Source organism: Sciurus vulgaris (assembly GCF_902686455.1).
Source record: "Sciurus vulgaris genome assembly, chromosome: 1".
Classification (NCBI taxonomy): Eukaryota; Metazoa; Chordata; class Mammalia; order Rodentia; family Sciuridae; genus Sciurus; species Sciurus vulgaris.
Window position 1 is genome coordinate 54,336,130 of NC_136461.1, and position 18,290 is coordinate 54,354,419.

Sequence of the window (18,290 nt, forward strand, 5' to 3'; positions counted from 1 at the left end):
GTTAAAAAATATGTAAACAGTAACTAATAGTAATACAAATAAGTTAATATTAATGATCATAAAATGGTTTGGATTTTCCCTGTATGAAATTATTATACATACTTTTATTTCAATTTAGGAATAAAAGTTTTATTTTGTCTATCTGGCATAGCTTGAAAGCTACTATCTTATTAAGATTAAATAAAAAATTACATAAAGTAAAAAAGCACACTGATAAATGAGGAGAGTAGAGGGAAGAAGTAAAGCCAAACAAACCAAGAACAGAGGACCATTAAAAAGTAAAATAACCTCCTGAAACCACTCAGGTTTCAACCAAGAATTAAGTTTGTTTCATTTCAGTAAAGAATTATTAACCCTCTTGGTGGCTCAAGGGAGAGAGCTTCTTTTGGCCTCAGATGAACTAATTTCTGATTTCAGTCCTCAACCTTCTGCTGACTTGGCAACTCTTGCTTCCTTCCCCAAGGTCTGACCTTTTGCCACATTTCCTCTGACTCACGTTTGGGTTCTGTTCTTGGCTGTTCAGCTTTTGTTCTGAGGTTTCCTTTTCTAGGTTCCTGGGTCCTCTCTCAGGTAGTCATTAAGTGGATTTAATTCCTCTGTTGGACTTCATCCTCAGGGGATGATACTTATGCCCTGCTATGCCTAAGATGCATCAACTGCTTGGAGGTGACATCTCTCATCTCCTCTTCCTCTTGTCCTGGGTCAGCTTGGAAATATCCCTTCCACACATAATTGGATCTACCTAATCATGAAGATTTTAACCATAGGCCAGTGATGTTGAATTCCTTAGAGAATAAAATACCATTGTACGGTATTTCATGCATTTCAAGACCTGTTTTAATTGCCTCTCTAATTTTTTTCATCACATTTGGCATACTTTGGAAATGTTAATATTATGGGAAACACCGAGATACCCAAATAAAGCTGTTCTTGATTACAGGACCCGCAGGGCTACCCTGGAAATGGAGGGTATGATTATCTCAGCCTCTTGTCAACACTATGTATAGAGGCATAGCGGCTGGGAAGCTCTATTTTAAGGTCCCCCGTGGAAACACAGATAAATAGGAATTACTCCCTAACTTCTTCATTTCTGTTTGTCTATCAAATACTTTCTGAAAGTAACAGCCAGTCCCAGAAAAGTTGTCCAGAATAGAAAGCTTTCAGAATGAGGATGACACCAAAGTTTCTGTGGAGCCTGGAAAGGGAACAGCAGAATCCATTTTAAAACAAGGTGGGGAGATATTAGAACTGGAAAGAGATTAGGAACAGGGAGAGAGTTAGGAGGTTATTGAGAAAATTCAGGAATGAAGTATTGAGAGTATGGAGTATTGGTTACTGTATTAGTCAGCTTCACAGTACTATGATGAAATCCCTGATGAAATTAACTTATAAAGGGAAAAAAATTTATTTAGCTTGTAGTTCTGGAGCTTCCAGTCCAAGATTGAGTGACCTCATTGCTTTAGACCTCTGGAGAGGGCTACAGATCACAAGGCCAGTATGTCAGAACAAAACACTCACATCATAAGTCAGGAAGCAGGGAGAGACAGAGTTTCGGGTCCCTCAATCCCCTTCAAGGGCACATCCCCAGTGACCTAGGGACCTCCCACTAGACCCTACCTTTCAAAGTTTCATTGCCTCCTTATAGAACTGTTCTGGAGATAAACCCTTTAATACATGGACCTTTGGGAGACATTCATCTAACCATCACAGTTACAAGACTGAAAAAGAGTGAGACTCATTTTTATTCAGATAGAAAATTTGGAATGTGTATAATGGGTCAGCACTTGGATATTCATTCATTTACTTGCCAAATAGGCTATATTTACACAATTAACCAATTATGGACGACCAACATAATTACTACTTAAAAGTGGGATGTAGAGGAAAAAAAGTCAACAATACTATTCAAGTTAGTATTCTAATTATTTGAGGGTACTGTGTTGCCACTGACTGAAAAATAAAGGACAGGAGGAAGGTACAGATTTTGGGTAGGTCAAAGGCAGGCTTTGTTTTGAACATCCCAAGTCTGAGCTATTGGTGCAGTAGGCAATTACAGTTATCTGGGAAGTGCTTGACAAGTGCTTCTGGAATTCTTGAGAGTCATATCAAAGAAACCAGATCCTGGAAGTGAACCTTATAGAGATCTATGTTTTCATTGTGGGTCTGTGGAAATCATATGCACACTGTAAGTGAAATATGTCTGGTGTAGTTTGTCTGAGGAGAGGGTTCTCCATAGTTTCAAAGAATTAGTGATGCAGATAGTAATTAAGACCTGAAGGACAAAATTATAGTTTTAGTGTAAAAGAGGAAAATGGTCAAAGATAACTTCAGGGTATTTTTTTTCTTTGATAGTAATGTAAGAGTATGAAAGAATTTTGCGGGGGAGAGACATGATTAGAAATAGGAATTTGAATTCAGATAGAACTTTGGAAAATAAAATGTCTCATGGACAACAGGAGTTTTGGCAAAGGAAAACAGGTGAGAGAGATCTGTGATACAGATTTGTAGGTATTCAGGAGTGTGATGATATCAGAAGACCTGAGCATATGTGAACATTCAGCAGAAGGTCAGAATAGAGGGAGAACAGTGAAGAATGCCAGCTTTTGAGCTCTGGGCATTACCCAGAGTAGAAAGCCAGGTGAACAGAAGGGCTGGGGCACTCCAGGCACTGGACTGCAGCATATTACCTGCCAAAGCCTTGCTCTTGGCAGCTGCTGGTTGAGACTCAGGATAAGTGTAAGCACTCTTTCCTCTAGTGTGCTAGATTGTTGGTCTCCAAATCTTTTCCTCCCTCATCCCTGTCACCAAATTTATTTAAAACAAACTGTCATATTATAGATATGTGTGAAGATTCTCTCAAGAATAGATGAAAACAGAACATTTTAAAGATGACATAAATTGATAACAAGGTGAATTATAACATACATTCCTAGAACCAATGGATTATTATTTATATTTTCTGCAGTTTTTAATTCTTATTGAATTTTTGACTATGTACAATAAATGATACTATTTAAAGTCCACAATTTAGTAATTTTTGACATATATATTCAATTAGGAAACCACCACAACAAAAATATTTCCATCACCATTAAAGGTTTTCTCCATCTGCTTTGTAGTTCTTTTCTCAGCAACCACTGGTCTGATTTATTGCATTATATTTTGATTGTAGTGTCTAGAATTTTAGATAAATTCCATTTATTTTAGATAAATTCCATTTATAAATGGAATTATACAATATCTATTCTTTTTGTGTATTTAAAAGAATGAATGATTTTTATTTTTATTGCTGTATGATATACCCCAGTTTGTTTATCCACTTACCCATGCCTGGTTCTTGTAGTCTATTATAAGCTTGCACATTTTTGTATAAGTCTCTGTGTGGACATATGTTTCATTTGTTTTGGGCAAACAGTTATGGAATAGATTGTTTTAGGTAATCAAAAAGTTCATGACTATATGAAAGTTATTACATTTCCCAGAATAAATAAATTTATTCATTCTTCAGTCAATACACATTTTTGAGCAAACACACATGGTGCTTTGAGAGCCAAAGTTAAATATTGCATCTCTGCTTTAAATTTTGAAATTTAATTTAAGAAATACCAACTTGGAAGTCATTTATGTGATTAAGTTGGTGTTTCAAATCACAGGAGAACATAATTATTTATCAAATATTTGGTCAACTTGGGAAAAGAAATTGAACAGTGTTGGCTCTGTAAATCAGAAAGAAATACAACCAAAACTAAAAGTCAAACTGAGATTGAATGCAATATGTTACCCTGGATTGGCTGCTGGAACAGTAAGGACATTAGTAGGAAATGGGTGAAGTGTGTATGGGAAATCTGTATTATCTTTACAGCTTTTCCATAAATCTAAAGTGATTCAAAGATAAAAAGCTTATATCAAATATACAATTAAGAGTTTTTGCTCCATTAAGTTTGTTCTGCTAAAAATAATCTAAGAAAAATATTTAATGCGTATGTTGAAAAGTACACCCTTTTAAACTAAAATACACTTACAAGTCAATGTTAAAAATGCTAATCCCTTGAAAGAAAAATGGGCCAGAGACATAGAAGCAAACAGTAAAATAATTCACATATTACTAAGTAAGAAAGGAGCCCTTTCACCTGCTTCCTTTTTCTATGCAAGAGCACATCAGCTGGACTAACACATTGCCAATTTCCCTGTCTTTCGCTCTGTCCTAAGTGGGGAGGGTTTACTTATCTGATTTGATTTTAAGAATTTGGGAGAGGGAAAAAAAAAAAAAAAAACAAAAAAAAAACAACCACACAGGCACGGTGCAGCCCTATCTCCATTTTTCCTTTTCCTTTGGATGTGCCTCAGCTGCTTGTATTTCAATTTTAGAAGAATCTTTTTTTTTTTTTCAACTTTATTTTATTTATTTTTTTATGTGGTGCTGAGGATCGAACCAAGTGCCTCACATGTGCTGGTCAAGGCCTCTACCACTGAGCCTCAATTTTAGAAGAATCTTGAGGAGCCTGTGTTTTATCAAAACTCAAATATTCTTATATGATCAGCTTCCTGTTTCTACTTTTGAGTCATTATTAGTGCATTATGTGTGTGTGAGTGTATGTGTGTATGTGCAGGAGAGAGAAGTGGGGAGATGTGTGATTTGGGGGTGAGGTGGGAAATTGATTAAATATCCCAAACCCTAATAAACACTTGAAGATATATTAATTCTTTTCAATAATTTTAAAAATGTAGCCTAAAGCAAGAAGGTGCCATTTTTCTGCTACCAAATTGGTTAAGTCAGAAAAGAGCTCAGAAGGAAAGATAGCCAGAATTGAAGGTTTTGTGGCGAAAGGAACTTTAACACTGAGAGTAGAAATATAAATTGGTGCAGTTTTCTTTTTCAAAGGCAAGTTATTAGTTTGTATTCATAATCATAAAATGGTTCATACTCAGTTTTAAGCTTAGGATAAAGTCTAATGTATTTATCAAAGTGTCTCACAATATAAGCATGAATGTTAATCACTGCACTACTTATAATGGGCAAAAATGGGAAACAGCTTTATTGTGTGATATGGGCATATTAGGCTACTTATGATCAAAGTCATGAAAAGCAGTTTTGAAGTGTATTTATTGAACTGGGAAGATGAATAGGTTATAGTATAAATTAGATAAAAGCAAGGTAAATCCCATGTGTGCAACATAAACCATTTTATAAGCAGTCTCTCTCTACAAAATAAGTTTTGTTAAAAGCATTTTCCTAAAATTATAATTTTGAAAAATAATTTGGTAACAGAATAAAACCAACCATGTTCCTAATCACAGTGGAAATATTAATCTTTGTTCAGGATTTGTAGCTGAGGTTCAAAGCTGAGAGCAAAGATCAGCATGCACCCTGCATCAGGGGCTGGGTGTCTTCTGGAGAGAACGTTGTGTGGGGAGAGAGGCCTGATGAAAGCAGCAGTATCATGATGCATGCCACACGGAAGGCACCTCTAGCCAGCCTGTCAGAGAAACAACAACCAGGAAAATAATCAGATAGAGGATGGCAGTCTCTCCTGTTATGTTAGGAGCAGTTTCTACTTCTCTTCCCCTTCTTGCAGGAGTTGGCCTTTCAGAGTAAGGAAGTAGTGCCTAGGGATTCCTCTCCTTTTACCACTTGGAAGAGTCAGCCATGGCCCAGCTTTCGTTGGACCATGAAGAATCTACAGAGGAGCTTGGATTTAGTTTAAGGTTGAAACTTAAAAACAACTGAGCCTTACCTATCAAAGTGAGACTTTTCTATAGTGTGTGTTTGTGCTTTTTATTGAAGGATCCTCACTCACTGGAATATAGTTGGTTTACTTTTCTTCCTGTTGTGGTATGTCAATCTGTAGCCCATCTTCCTTTATTATTCCAACTCTCATTGACATATTGACCTGATTCTCTACATAAATTTTTTTATTGTTTTTTGTGGAATTGTGTTTGCATTTTGTACTCATTATGAATGAGTGAAAAGGGCTAGAAGAATATGCACTCAAAATTAATGATAATAGTACTTTAGTAGTAGGATTATTTATTCATTTTATTCCCATCTTTAGTCTTCCTTATATTTGCAAAACTCAATGTGTATAATTTATGCATAAAATATAGATTATTTAAAATGTCTTATAAAGTTATCATTGAACCAGATCTCCATGGTGTTGCTTGATTTGCATTTTCTGATACACATAATATGCTCATTCTTAAAAGAAGAACACCTCAGGGAAATGTTTTCCAGATGAACTTGTAAGATTTTTTTTTTTTTTTTTTTTTTTACCAGACAAGAATATAGGGCCTTTTTGACTTTGATTACCAGAAAACAAGGCTGAATTCACTTCACCTATCACTGCCATTGATTTTGCCCCCATCATCTCTCATTTAGAATGCCTCAGCAGCCTCCTAGAGTTCTCGCGCCAACCTTCTCCACCCTCAGCATTGCCTTCTGAGGGATGTTTCTGGAATGCAAATCTGGCTGTGATATTTCCCTGTTTAAAATTCTTCAGTTGCTTCCTGTGTCATAAAACCCAACTCCCAGTTTGGCATGCTGGGCCTTTCCCCCTCAGGACTCTGCCTAAATGTCTTCCCTGGTGTCTTGCTTCTTTCCTATTTGCATCCTATTCTTCAGCCTTATTAAATCACCTGTAATTTTCCTAGAGCCTTTTTTTTTTTTTTCCATACTTTTGCTTCTTTCTCATGTTTTTTACTCTTCCTGTCTTCAGTTTTGTTACTGTTCCTTTCTTTGGAGAAAACTTGACTTTCCTTTAACGAACTTGGTTCTATCTGGCAGAGTTTCCAATACTACAGTTACACACCTGTAATTTTGTTTCTTCATGTATCTTTCCAATAAATATTAGGATATATTCAAAAGTCAGAATCATACCTTCTTCTCAACTAGCTAAGGGCTTGTTACAGAATAAATTTTTATTGCTTATATGTGTAATAGCTAAGAACTTTAAATTCATTGCCTTTTATTCATTCATTTCTTCCATATTTTTACTTGTATATTTTAGTTGTACATTATGGTGGAATTCCTTGTTACATATTTATACATGCACAAAATGAATCATTCCCCAGTATTTCCATGTTCCCTTCCCCAAGCCCCCGTCCCTTTTCCTTCCCTTTGATTTTGAAATACATTGCCTTTTTAAACCTTGCAACAAACTCATTAGATGAATATTATTATACTGGTAAAGAAACTGAAGCTTGGAGATATTCTAATTATTGTATTGCTATTTGCTTAGTGTTTATCCCTTTTACTGGATAGTAAGCTCAGCAAAGACTGGGAACGTGTTAATCAAGGTAGGCTAGGATATATTGCAATAATAAGATACCCCCCAATTTTTGTAGCTTCCAAGAAAACACAACATAGTTCATTTCTCACACATACTATGTGCTCACTGAAAGTTGGATGCTACTCTGGGACCAGACAGAGCAGCCTTCATCTGGAACATTGCCAGTTGTCACAGCAGCAGGAAAGGGGACATAGAACCACACAATGTGTTTTGAACTTTTGCCCATGATTCATTGGCCAAAATAAGTTACATGGTCATTCCTAAGTATAGCAGAGTGGGTATGTGAAATCCTACTGAGATGGTACTGCAGAGAGGAAGAAGGAAATGTTTGGAAAACAACATAACCTATCACAGGGATCCTAACTGCTTTATTGACCATGACCCTGTCTTGTGCACTGTAGGTCTCAATAGTTGGTCATTGAAGGATTGACTGTTCCAAAGCTGGTAGGGTTACTGGGGTTGTGATTTGATTAGTCTGACTTCAGAGAACACTCTGAGTGACTTTACTATTCATATTATCATTTGATCTTAGGTGCTTACTAATATTCCTTTTCTGCTCATTCTCTATGATTTTTGCTTTGTTCTAAAATATTCTGTCAATAGCAGGAAGTTAATTGCTGTGACCATAAAAGAGGTTCAGAAAAAGAATGAACACAGAAGTAGAATGAGGCCAGGAATGTATAATTTCAGAGAAATAGTGTTCAGAAAAAAAAAATTCACAAGGGAGAGAATAAGAGACAGTATGAAACAGCGTGAAAGTGATCAGGAAAAAAAAAAGATGGATGGTAAGATTTGGTTGGAAAAAGTCTTTGTGTTCAGATATTTCAGTGGAGCCATGGGGCCAAATAGTGAAGATTCTCAGGTTTGATCAGACTTTCAAAGGTAGATGTGGTAGTGATAGTAATTTTCTTTTAGGACATTCTGAGATGGGAGATGGAGTTGTAGTCAAGATCCATGGTGAATGTTTAGAGAGTTTTTCTCTTTGCAAGTATATTTAAATGGGCTGCTTCTCTATTTTCTCAGACATACAGTATCTTAAAAATGAAGAATGGATTCTCTCTCTGAATAATCACATTTATCTTCTTGAATGACTGAAAACCATTTCAACAATTCACTATAAAAAAAAACTGGACTTCAAATAGTGTAGGTTAGATAGGCACTTTTGGAGATTCTAATAGTTTTTTCTTATGGTTAAAATAAATATGAAATCATAAAACTTCACTGAAGTATTGCTTTCTCACTTCTGAGATTAGATTGTGGGAGGTCAGAAATATATATTAGTACAATATATTCAGAAGGGCAATGTGAATTTCCTTAATGAGAATTATAAAGGTAGAGTAAGAACATACGTTTGAAATAAGGTGGGCCTTATACCTGAGATAAATCAATGTAAAAGGGGGAAGGTTTATTCTGGTTCATGGTTCAGAGGTTACAGTCTGTGGTCGGTTGGAGCTTTTGGGCCTGTGGTGGGGGATGGGGGAGCATGAGGTAGTGCAGAGCTACTGACCTCATGGCAACTGAGAAGCAAAAAGGCAGAAGAGGCCAGGATCCCTATTCCTTTTGAGGATATGTCACTTTCTTCCACTAGAACCCAGTTCCTAAAGTTTCTACTACCTTCCAATAGCACCATCAGCTGGGGACCAAGCCTTGAGCATAGGGGCCTTTGGGAGACCAAATTCAAACTATTATGGTAAGGTAAGTTGGGTTTAACAGTGCTACATTGGGATCCCCAGCAGTGGACATTTCTTTCTCCAGTGCCTCAAGATCTAGTAAGCTACTGGGAATCTTAATAAAGAATTTCAGATACCCTGGCCATAATTTGCAGACTGTATCTTGCCTGAATCCATTGAGGAGAGATGAATATAGAGCAGGAAACAGGGCACTCTGTCTCTTAGGATGACTCCAAATCAGCCACAGCTTGGTTGGGCACACTGGAACACAGCTCATGCTGCCCCTAGAAAGCTTACAGTGGTGAGTCATTTATAAACAGCTAGCATTTTTATTCTTGCTTAAGGTTGCAGGAGAGTAATTGCCATAGCAACAGCTATCCTTTCCAATTCAGATAAGTACAAGGATAACCCTTGGTAGAGAGAATGGAGGTTTGGGAAGTTCTAGTACCGTTATCCTTTATTCAAAACCTCCACAATTTTAAAGCAATTTAGTTCTTTTGCAACATTTCCCTGGAAAGTAGCATAAATTCTGTATAATCATTCTTAGGGCTAAAAACTATGGCCCGAGGAAATAGATTTTTTCTAGTCCTGGTCTTCATTTTATGAAAAGTAACTGAAAAATTTGCTGTTTTATTCATTTACTGTACCTGAAATGTATTTCGTCTCTACTTCTTCCTAATGCAGTTCTTCTTCTGACTTCCCATTTTGGTTTATGGTATCTATTTCCCTTCTTATAAACAGAAGCTCAATATTGAGTGTTATTTTATACTCCTTATCCCCAAATCTAAAAGGACAATATTGAGGGTTATTTTATACTCCTTATCCCCAAATCTAAAATTGTTGGTCCTCCGATTTTGTCTGCCTGGCTTTGTGGTTCTCATTCCTGACGTGCATGAGTGCCACCCGTGGAACCTTTTGAAAATTTGACTCTTGAAACCCATCCCTGGATATATTGTGTTATGAAAATTGCATAGATATTGAAAAATAAGGATAATACAAAAATAAAATAAAATGATTGCTTAGCTACCACCCCCTCAGAAAACTGAACATCGTGAATACAGCTGATTCCTCCTGTGTTCTCCCGATCCATCGTTTCCTTCTCCTTCGTTTCATGGATAATTACTATTGTAAATATATTTATCCTTCCCTTATATTTTATTATAGATACGTGTCTTTAAACAATCGATGGTCAAATTTTGTTTGAGCTTTATGTAAATGTTGTCAGACTCTATAGAATCTGTGACTTGCCTTTTTATTCTCTGTTAAAGTTTTGGTATTCGTTCATTCTGGTGCCTGCAGCTGTGGCTCATTTATTTAGTATAGTACTTCACTAATGACTGTAGGACAATTTATTCATCCACTCTCCCATGGATAAATAGTTGGATTGTTTCCAGTGATTTTTTTTTCTTCTTTGGGCCAGTTGTGCACATTAAATAGTGTCTCTGTGGCATATATTTAGGAGTGGAATTGCTGGACTCTGCCTTTACCTTTACATTTCAACTTTGCAAAATAATGCCAGAGTTGTTGTTTCCATTTAATACCACAGTCATGTATGAGAATTTGTTTTGTTTCTTAACTCTGTTTCACTTGTTATTGCCTGCTGAAGTCTGAATGTTTGTGCCCCTGCAATTTTATATGTTCAAATTTAAACAACAAGGTGATAGTACTGAGAGGTGGGGAATTTTGGAGGTGATTAGGTAATGAGAGCCATGCCCTCATTAGTCATGTTAGTGCCTTTATAGAAGGGCTGGTAGGCTCTAGCTAGACCCTTTTGGTCTTTCATTCCTTCTATCATGTAAGGAACAGAGTTCGTCCCCTCCTGAGGATGGAGCACCAAGGTGCCATCTTGGATGTGGAGAGAGACATCCTTCACCAGACACTGAGTTTGCTGATGCTCTGACCTTGCCTTTTTCAGCCTCCAGAACTACAAGAAATAAATTTCTATTATTTATCAATTATTCAGTCTATCATATTTTATAACAGCAGCAGGAACAGCCAAAGACACTACCCAATTTTTAAATTTTAATTTCACACTGGAGAATGTAAAGTGGTATCTCATGGTGGTTTTTGTGTATGTGTGTGTATGCATGCGCACATGTGTGTGTGAGACTCTGGAAATTGAACCTGGGGCCATGTGCATGCTAGATAATCATTCTATCACAGAGCTGTACTCCCAGCCTCTCATTGTGATTTTAATTTTCCTCTTTCTGATAACTTATGAGACTGAGCATCTTTTCTTATGTGTATCTGCCGGGTTTTGCATCTTCTTCTGCAGAATTATTATTTGTCTCTTGTTCCTCTGCATTTAAAAAATTCCACTGGTAATTCTGAAGAGCAGTGGAGGATACTTGTGACTGCCTTTATGTCTCTCCCTCTGTGTCTTCCTCACTGTTACCACTGTTTCTGCACTTGTTTAGGTGCTCAGCACCTTAGAATATCTTGTCTATCACAGTATTCTTGTCACTGTTCTCTGAGCTTCCAGTCTCTCTAGCATCAGTGCATCTGAATAGGTTCTTCTTCTTGGATGCCAGACGTTAACTGATCGTCTAACTTGCATGTTTAAAATACTGGGTGACTTCCCATTTCATGTATTTCAATTCTGAACACCTTATATGTTCATATCTAGCTGCACCTCTAATATTGAGTCCCTCTAGTTCCATCACCTACCCTTGACTTCTGCTGATCCTAGTATCTTTTTAATCTCAGTATGACCACCACCGTTTCTTCCTTCTGTATGTAGCCATCCATGAGCTACCTACCACCTAAAAACTGGAAGCAATCTGTAGCTAGTCTTCCATGAATCACCTACCACCTAAAGTTGGAAATAATCTCACTTTTTTCTCTGTCTTCTAAATTGTTATAATGTTTTTAAATTATTTATTTTCCTTGTCTTCCTTACCATGTTTTACTTGGTGTTATGGTTTTATGGTTGTGTTTACTAGTGGGGAGTCCAGGAAGGTCATCTTTCATTTCCATCCATCTTGGCACCTTTTATTTTCTAGGTGATGATAATATTTGTGTGTGAATGAATGAGATTGTGGAATGGAAATATAACCCAAGTCTCAGGTTTTGGTCTTTTCCTTTCTGCAAAACCAATCAAGTCAAAACCAATAATTGAGTCTTCTGAGGTGAGTATGTTCTTTTTCCTAACTAGCGTATCTTTCATATACTTAACGTGAAATTAAATGGAAGCCATAGACTTTATTGTTGTTTAAGCAATTATATTTAAAATTGTGCCATTAACTGTACCCTTAAGACTAAAGATGCTTTGAAAAATTCTTAGTGACTGAAATATAGTAAATATTTTAGTGTGAATTTGCTTAAAGAAAGTAGTTTAAATTTATTGGGTATTAAACCTGGTGAATAAAATTAAGTAACTATGTAATACTACTTTTCATAAAAAATTGATGGGACTCTATATGCAAAAAGGTTAAAGATATAATATTAAGAATACTTTATGGAGGCCTGGGGTTGTAGCTCAGTGATAGAGTGCTTGCCTACCATGTGCGAGGCAGTGGGTTTGATTTTCAGCACTGTATATAAATGAATAATTAAAATAAAGGTCCATCAACAACTAAAAAAAAAAAATGGAATACTATATGGAAACATAAAGGAATATGACCTAATTTCTTATGTGACTTATAAATTTGCTCTAAAATAATTCCCACATGAATTTTCCAAAAAACACTTAGAGAGGACAGCATTGCTGGAAAATATATATAGTTTCCAAAACAATCTCCATATTTATAAAATTCATATACCAGTAAATTCTCTTAGGTATGTATTTTAAAACCATTCTTGGTGTTTTATAATTTTATTTTACAACAGCCTTTCTTGGTAGTGGTGTATGCTAATGATACTGAATGGAACTTCATTGCTGCTTCCTCAGGTCTCTGAGTTGGGCTGGGGTAACAATAAGGAGGACTGACTTTTTGAAGCCAGGTTGAATCAGACTCCTTAGTGATGCCTCAGTTATCAGAGTGATTAGTTCTGAGTGATACCAAATGTCCATTAAAGCTAGCAGCCTATCTCTCACAGTGATGGCAAAAGAAGGTACCTGTTTTTCATGAAACCCTCAATCACATTTAGATCAGCAGCAGACCTGATTGGTGTCTCCAGAGCATTTCTTATCCCTTTGTTCTTTTGTTCTGGTTCCTTTACATTATAAGTTGAGAAGCCAGATATTTGCTGGTGATCCTGTTCTGGTCAAAGAGATTTAAGGGAAAGATTGAAGAGGACCTTCAGAAGATAATTTATTTCCCAGCAAAAGGCATATGACTACAAGAAGGTCATTGGCATTTCCCTCTCTTGTTCCTTCTCTCTGGAAATACCAGTGAGATGATAACTCATTTGTAACTGTAGTAGGCACTCTGTGACTACAAGTGCAGAAAGCCAGTACACGGAGGAGGTAGAGCACAAGTTTGGAGAGATGGACTCATCATGACCTGCTGAGCAATAGCAAGGACTCTGGAGATGCTTAGCTTCATACATGTGTAGGAGTAAACCATAAGTGCTTTTTCACTTACTGTTCATTAGATTTTCTATTACTCAGAGCTGAATGCACCCTCATAGTCACATGTTGAAAGAGTCATCCATTCATAATTCCCTCCATAATTTGAAAACATTTATCCATCATCTATATATCCATCTGTGCATCCATCCATCCATCATCTCAAACTCTTGGTAATTTTTTGTTATGTTTGAAATGAGCTTCAAGAATCATCCTTAGTTATTTTTTCTTATTTTTCCCTAAAACTTTCTTAACAACTTCTTACTCATTCTCTTTATATACAACATCCAACATCCTTCTGGCACATTTGTGAATACTTTTAAAGTGATGATATCATCATCTTTATGGCAATCTGACTCATTCAGATATCATCATATTTTATATCTGAACTGACATTAGATATTCTATACTCATCTACATAGCCCAGTTTTACTGATGATTTTCTGATTTCATCTCTTTAGAGATTTTAACAAGTTCTTCACCTACAGGATAGCTTTCCTTTTTAAAGTCCACATTTTCTAGATATTCATGGGACTTCTTAATCTGAAAAAGTTGTCTTCTGGGAGCTAGATAAATGCATAAGCCCTCTTGATGCTATTTGCAAAATAACCTTAGTAATCTAAGTTATTATTTTGTCCATGCCCCTTAAATTCCTGATCATTGAGCTTATAGCATTGATATCCAATAAATATGTGTTTTTTGTGTGCAACAGGAGTCGGCAGACTTGTTCTGTAAAGGGCCAGATATTATTAAATAATTTAGTCTTTATGGATCACATATGGCCACTGTGGTTTTATTTATTTATTTTTGTTGGTACTAGGAATTGAACCCAAGAGTGTTTAACCACTGAGTCAGATCTTCGGCCTTTTTTATTTTTTATTTTGAGGCAAGGTCTTGCTAAGTTGCTTAGGGCCTCGCTAAGTTGCTGACTTTGAACTTATGATCCTCCTGCCTCAGTCTCCTGAGCTGCTGGGATTACAGGCATGTGCCACCATACCCAGCTTGTTTTTGTTTTTAATAAGTATTTCAAAATGTAAAATCCATTTTTAGCTCATGGGTCATACAGAAATAAGGTACAAGATAGATTTGGTCTGCAGGCTATAGTTTGCCACTTTTTGTTCTAGCTTTTTTTCTGGAATATAGGGGTAAGAAGTTTGTACCGCTTCAAACATGGAGGTAAAACAGCTTCAATCACTCAACAGAAGAGTTCCAAGGGAGAGTAACAGAAGAGAAAAAGAAGACAATATTCTAGCATTCCAGCATTTATATCTATGCATAAATGTGAAGGTAATTTTTTGGTTTCAACCTTGAAATGTAAAGAACTACAAGGAGTACCCATGCTCACACTTATAATAAGAATAAAGTGCAACAAAATGAAAATTAATATTTTCTTTGGAACTCATCAAGGAATTGAGGTCTCACAGCAAACAACAAACAGGCCATTTGGAGAGAGAGGCACCTGCAGAGAGAAACAGAACATGAACATTTGTTCACATTGGGTTACAATGCAGGTTGTCCTATACGCTCATAATATTTAGAAAGACTTTTTAAAACAAGTTCTGAAAGCTGGCTGTGGACTAGAATAGCAGTGAAGTCCCTGGGTCCACAGAAATGAAGAGCTTCATACTTTCTTATAGATTGGTTCATTCTGGAGTCCTATCAGGTTCTCTGTTTCTCTGAGAGAAAATTAGGGAGGATCCTTGAAAGAAAAAATTACCAAGCTCAAGAGATTGGAAAACCTGAATATATTGTCCTCTATTTATTACATAAATTGACTTTAGTTTAAAATTTCCAAAAAAAGAAACTGGTATATTCTATAAAACATTTAAGTATAAAATATTTCATTTTTTTTAACAATCTCTTGCAGAAAATTGAAGACATGTGGGAGTCACCCATTGACATGTAGAAACCAAATGAAAGCAAAACTACCTTCAGTTTTTCTTTTTAATTTTACATTTTTCAGCATTTACTATGTACCTAACATGTTGGGTTCTGGGTTTTCCCCTAAATGAGGACAGGAAGAAAAATTTCATTGTAACCTTTTAAGAAAGAGATGGATTATAGTTATTAATGAATTCCCTTTGGAAGACACAAAAATGACAAAATGTAGGCACAGTATCTTCTTAAGATGCTAGGATACATCTGTGAATCTGCTCTTGTTCATGAAATTTTCTGACTCCTAAATATATGTGTAAGATTGGAAGAAATAATCAGAATATCTAGGGAGATTTTTATAGAGATTTTGAGTTAGAAGGTGAAACTCAGGAGTTTGGGAGCACATGGGAACACAGTTGGTGTTTCCACTGCAGGACAGAACTTAGAAGAGAGAAGATCTGGAAGTTAAACAGCTGCTGTCTGTAAACTTGAATAAGAACTGAAATAGATTTTGGCTGAAGATGAAAAACATGATCTGCATGCAAGAAATGTAATTGGCATCTGGCTAACTTGGTCAAGATTGATTTAAACTAAATGTGGAAGAAGAGGAAAATTTGGTCTAGATAAATGTTTGAGTGTGGTTTCTGTGTGCTAAGCCCAGAGAAGGAAGATAAGACTAAGAGTTCTGGCAGCACCCAGTGAGTCACAGGAGAAAACAATTAGAAAAAGGTCAGAAGGGCTAGTGCTACCTCAGGTACCAAACCACAGACCACAGGAAAGATGCAGGGTACATTTCCATTATGACTTGGGAAATAGAATTGATCTTGTAGGTATCACCAAGACTTGGTTGGATAGAAGCTGACTTTAGAAGTAGAGGAAAAGTTTGTCTTCTGAACTAGTGTTCAGGAGGGAATAAGAAGCAATGGTTATGATAACTATGAGAAATTCATGTGGAACTTCTAAAGATCTAATCATGTATATTCCAGATTAAATTATTAGGGAGGTATAAATCATGTAGCCAAATGATTATAAGATTGTAGTAGAAATTAGTGCTGCTAATGATATTTTCAGTTCTACTCCTGAGCACAGGGAACCTTGCCCTTCTCTGTCTCTTCTGTGTAGTTAATGTAACCCTGTGATTTTTCTGTAATGAATATAAGTGGGTGGAGGGACCAATGTTATATGGACTTGGAGCAAATGTGCATGAATGAGAAATTAACTTCTGTATGTTAAACCATTTAGATCTTAAAGATGATTTGTTGCTATTGCATAATATATCCTATATTCATTGACATAAAGATATATGTTGTAACAAAATTTTATAGTTTGCTGGCAATATAAAATGTAATTATGGAAGTGGATTTTAACTATAAAAATATTTTCTCAAACACAAACTTAGAGATTGCCAACATATGACCAGTTAAATGGTACAGCAGCTTTGTTAGAAGCAGTAGTGGGAATGGCCCCTTCTAACAGCCTTCCCACCTCCTCCTCTCACTAGCCTCTGAGGTTGTTGGTGTCTATTTGTAGAACTCCTAAGACTTACCAAAATACAATTGAAAAATCACAGCTACAGAAGATAGATTTTTGGCTCAATAAAAGAAAGTCCTTTCTTTCAGTGAGAAATGTCCAAAGATAGAATGCGACACTAAAGTATGAGCTGCTGTCACAGAAGTGTTAAAGCATTGATTGACCGCACTGTGAGGTATGGTGGTGATGGTGTTCTGTCATTGGCTGCCCATTTCTAGGTAGATTTTGATTCTCAGGCCTCTTTGAATGAATAACCTCCTCTATTATTCTTTATCTCATTCTTGCCTTTTCATTGCATTTATAAGTTGTTTATATTAAAATTTCATCCACCTACTCTGTCTAGTAGTATGCCGAACCAATTTTTAAATTTTCAGATATTTTTCTGAGCTAATTGTGAAGCACAGATATTATTAAAAATTAAATTATATAAACATAATCAAATTATATCGAAAAACTAGGTTATACCACTCAAAACTCCCAACTTCCTAGTTACTTTGCTACATTTGTTATTTCCAGCTTATTTTTATCTATCCTGTCTGGATAGTGGGAACATTATATAATGTACAGTGTGCTTTTTGCATTTGTGGTGTCACATTAGTAGCTTGAAATCAGTCTGGTGGGAGTATTTATACCTCAGAAAGTATCAAATGCAACAAATTAGAGCCTTGTCCCTGGGAACTGATTCTTAAACATTTACCCCCACATCACTGTATCCATCTATGTCTCCACCTCTGGAATTTGAGGATACAAATTTTTTTATGTTCAATGTTGTCAGTTCTGGGAAAATTAATTTATTGAATAAATTAATGACTGCCTCATAACAGGGCCAGCAGGAATTTTCAAATAACCACAGTGAAAGAAAGCCGGGAGCATGACTAGGAGCTGGAAGTTGCTTTCTGGTCTACCTGCCTTGGCTGTTTTGGGGGGACATGTAGGAAATGGCATGCAATGCTGTTCAGTTTGCAAATGGAAATGATCTCTCTCAGTTCTCCAAAGAGCTTCCCAGAGTAATCCCTGAGCCATTCACAAGCTCTTGAAGAAAATTGGACATTTTTTTCTTCCTTGTGTTCAGTACAAGTGTATTTGAAGGCAAGAGTACTGGTTTTATGGGCAAAGAAATAAGATCTTCACTCAGAAAAAGATCTTAATCCCCAAAATGCAATCTCAACAAACCTAAAGGAGGAGATAAGGCTGTGAAGTGGTTTGTCTGTCAGTCCAGAGAATCCAAACCCAGTTAGGCAGCCTTCCTGAAAGCAGAGCAAGTGAAATGAAGGGAAATCAGTCCCACTGTTTTAGAGGGTTCAGTGGGACATTCCCCAGACTGAAATGAACTGGTTGTCTTGATGAAAGTTATAGAGGTAGCACTTTTTGACCCATTTAGCCACAGAGTAAAAATGTTTTCTGAGAGTATTTGCACTG